Source organism: Metopolophium dirhodum, chromosome 8 (assembly GCF_019925205.1).
Source record: "Metopolophium dirhodum isolate CAU chromosome 8, ASM1992520v1, whole genome shotgun sequence".
Taxonomy (NCBI): Eukaryota; Metazoa; Arthropoda; class Insecta; order Hemiptera; family Aphididae; genus Metopolophium; species Metopolophium dirhodum.
Window position 1 is genome coordinate 32,243,342 of NC_083567.1, and position 4,192 is coordinate 32,247,533.

Consider the following 4,192-nt stretch of genomic DNA (forward strand, 5'->3'; position numbering starts at 1 on the left):
CAATCTTACGTAATTTGCCATTCTGAGTAGGTACAGACTTAAACGCTCTAGTACGACAATTTGGACCCTTACAGGCCTTACGAATCGGCCAACTTCGATGAGATCGAGTTCACTGCAATACACAAAGTCATGGAGGACATCATCAAGTCCGGATTAAGACCTTTGGGGGCCAAGGGGCCGATACATGGTTGTGGGGCCCCCACTAATAAAAACAACTCTTTAAAATAATAAAAATGTATAATATATTGTCTCAATAATTCTATTTTTAAATACGGCGATAACAAAATATATCCCTACACACAGAAACCTGGCCATTATGTGCTCCCACTTACCATGCCCGTGGTGGTAAACACGGTAGGCGGGTCCCAACGCCGGTTCGTTCAAAAAATAAAATAAAAATATTCTTGTAGGCACTGTAAAAAGTGCAAATTACCACTTAAGCAGAGAAGATTATGGGCCATTTACGTACGTGGGCCCTCTCCCCCTCCTTAATCCGAGCTTGGGCATCATACTCGGCCGATGACGGCGATGGCCGGGAACCGACTAACCGACGTCCGTTGGCGACGAGAACTGCAGCACGATTGCATCGATTATTGCACTACCGGTCGTCAAGGACGGCGTTGCTCGACGCTTGTGATGGACGCGAAGGCAGTTCCGGCCAACGGCCGTGAAGTCAGAAACAGTTTCGGTCAACCCTCTTGACGGTTGATGGTTAGCTGGACCCCGTCCCTGTGCCAACAAGCCTCAAGGAGCCGCGCTGCCGATCCAGGTTTTCCGCCGCCTCCGAGGCAAGGGCAAGGTTTTCAGGGACGTTAACTTTGGCTCTGTTCCGAAGTCGGCTGACAACGCAGGGACCGGAGAAGGAGTACGGACGGTCTCACGGCAACGAGTGACCCGCGCACTGCTGTTCTCCAGGCCAACCTCTGCTCAACGGACGGCGGCTAGCAGTTCCGCCTTCCGGCGGCGACGTGGTCGACGACGCCGCTATGACAAGTAGAGTTGAGCCAAGTTTGGTTTTCGTTACATATGTTCGGTTACTTTGAGCCACGTTATTTTGGTTACAAAAATAAAATCATACAATTTGTGTACACAAAAAAAAAATATATGTCTTTTTTTCGTATTGTCTAATGTATCTATACAAAAATCAATTGTTTTATAAAAATCAGAATTAACAAATATAATAAAATCGTTAAAATATCTTAATATTTTCAGGCGATCGTACATTTTGCACACACAGCGAACAGGTATTAAAAAGTAAAAATAGTATAGTAAATTGGGCCCGACATTTTTTGATTTCTAAAATTGGTAGGTATAGTAAAGTCCGCCCTTAGTATCTAAGTCAATTTGAATTCATCTTTTCAACAGATGGAAAAAATTATTGAGCAATAAAATAAAAATGATATTACGAGAGGATACGAATAAACATGATACACGATCAATGACGCTGTCATAACATTAGGTAACGTTGGTTTTAGTACGCCACCCACATTTTCCAGGGGCTTACTATTATATTAATAACACATATTAACTGTTTTTATGATAATTATAAATGTGTATTTTATTTTTTCACTTGTCGAATATTTTATTATATTTCCCCCTCCCCCCATCGAAATACTTGGTTCGCCCTTGCACTTGAGTAAGTATAAATAATATTTATATTTATTTAATTATGTATATCTATTGACTATTAGTATACCCCCATATACTGGCTATACTCCTATAACATTATGTCCATATGGTAGGGCTGGTGGCATTTCAATTTTTGTTACCGGTATCCGGTATTTGTTTACTACCGGTATCTACGGTTTTTTCGGGAATTATAGAAAATACCGTACCTCGGTAAAATAAAAATACTATAACCTCGGAAAATATATTAGTGTTTCCAAGTTTCCAACCTAGAATATGGCTATTATATTATTTCATTACAATTATATAAAAATAATAAATAATAAATGTAGGTATGCGGTATTTTCGGTAACAACGGTAATTACCGATTCATGTTATACCGAAAATACCACCAGCCCTAGCATATGGCTTATATGGCTATATTATACTTATACTATTTATCGCGAATAAAAACATACAACTTGTTATAGTTTCAACAATAATAAAATATACAAAATATACAAAAAAAATACACATTACTAATTATAATATTATAAGTTTTTGGTAAGTGATATATTATGTCGCAATCAAATCATTTTCAAATAATATATATCTTAATAATTATTATAACATTATATTATTACAAAGCCAAAAAAGTATTGTAGGTCACGAAAAATGTTTTAAATTTTCAATTATTATCAAAAGTAAAAATAGTTTACCATTATTATAAAAACTAAAGACTGCACGTAATACACTAAAAAAGTCATTTTTAACATAGGTAATCTAAAATGCAAAAATTTAGAAATTAGATGATTTGATACACAAATATAACTCGACAGTCAACGTTAGACGTTCACTTCAAGTGATAATATACAAATATACAAATTATACACTGTACAGTATATTTCAAATGTAAAATATCATTGCTAAAGTCACCTACACCACAGAATAGAATAAGGCTCACCGCTTACGGCTATATTTATGAAAATATATTGATTTTGTTTTCAGATAAGAAGTATTATGGATGTAGCCATGTAAGCATATGGACCATTAGTGGGTTATCCGGCAGTGCTTATGTTAAGATCATTTTATATATTATGTAAATAAATACCTCACTATAATTGCATCGGGTTGCATTTAATATAATTTGCTTAGAAATGTGGTTATTACTATTTGTTTTTGAGACTCGGAGTTGAAGTTCATTACACTGATATAAAATATATTATTTCCTAAGACTGCAGACGTACCTAAAGTCTAAAGCTTAACGCTAATTTTATAGTAATCAAAATTTAACGTAGGTTAAATATTATAACTAACATAATTAATTTTCATTATTGTGTTCAAATTATATATCAAAATCAAGACTTTGTAAAACTTTTACCGTTTTTTTGGTTAATTTTGGCAACCATATTACTAAATATCTGCCAATTTCAATAAGTTAATACTATTAACCTAATCTAATTTTTATAGATTTTTATTTACATAGATTTCATTCATTGTTGAAATTGTAATAATAATAATATGTAAGACGAGACGACGCGTCACTATCTAGGTCAATTTATATACCATTGAATAGCGATGTTCGATCGGTCGTCATACTACGTACGTTTAGCCATTTAGGCATAAGTGTTAAACCTATAGTTGTACTTGTAATTGCGGACGACAGCAGTCTGTGGGGTATAAATCAAGCGTTCGTAGGTCAACGACGCGTTTTCGGAGAATACGATACTACGGTACGATTTAAACGGCGCGGCGCTGCAGTAAATCCTATTACCCAAGCCTTGGTCATATCATAAACCTTCTAAAACCTTACACTATATACAGATACAGTGTACAAGTTACGACGATTATTTCGCAGCTGTCCCCTTACAGGCTACATCAGCGTATTGTTACGCGTATATTTATAAGCGTATTACGTTATAGACAAACATCGTTATTATGGACATCAGAACATACTGTTGTAGCGGCGAACAACACACACACACACACACACACACACACACACACACACACGCACACACCGCCGAATACCAAACGGAGTGTTTGCAAGCGTTTCGTCTGCGGTCCCGAATTCTTCGATCCCTCGGCGAGCGACGAAAAAGCTTTCACCCTTCGAACGGCGCCGTCGGACGCATGCGCCGGCCGGCCGGCGAGCGATGCGTCGCCGTGGGGGGCGGGCCGCGGGGGCCGGGGAGCACGTGCGTTTTCGCCCCCACTCCGGAGAGACGCGAGTGCACACTGCACAGACACGACACGACGACGACGACGACGGCAATGAAATAGTAAAATGATAACGTACTGTCGTATACAACAACAACAATATAATACATAAACAATATTGCATTGTACACGTACAATAGTGTATAATACTTATATGTAGAATATAATAGGAGTGAAATCGTATAGAAAAAACCGTGTGCACTGGCAACCGGCTCGTACAATACGCACACACGCGCGCACCGGACCTACCCGTATTCGCGCGCACGCGCACTCCCGCGTCACTACGCACTTCACGCGAGTGCCGCGATTTCCCCCACCGGCCGTCCGAAACGCATTTCGTCGCTGCAGCAAGAGCACACTTGTACTA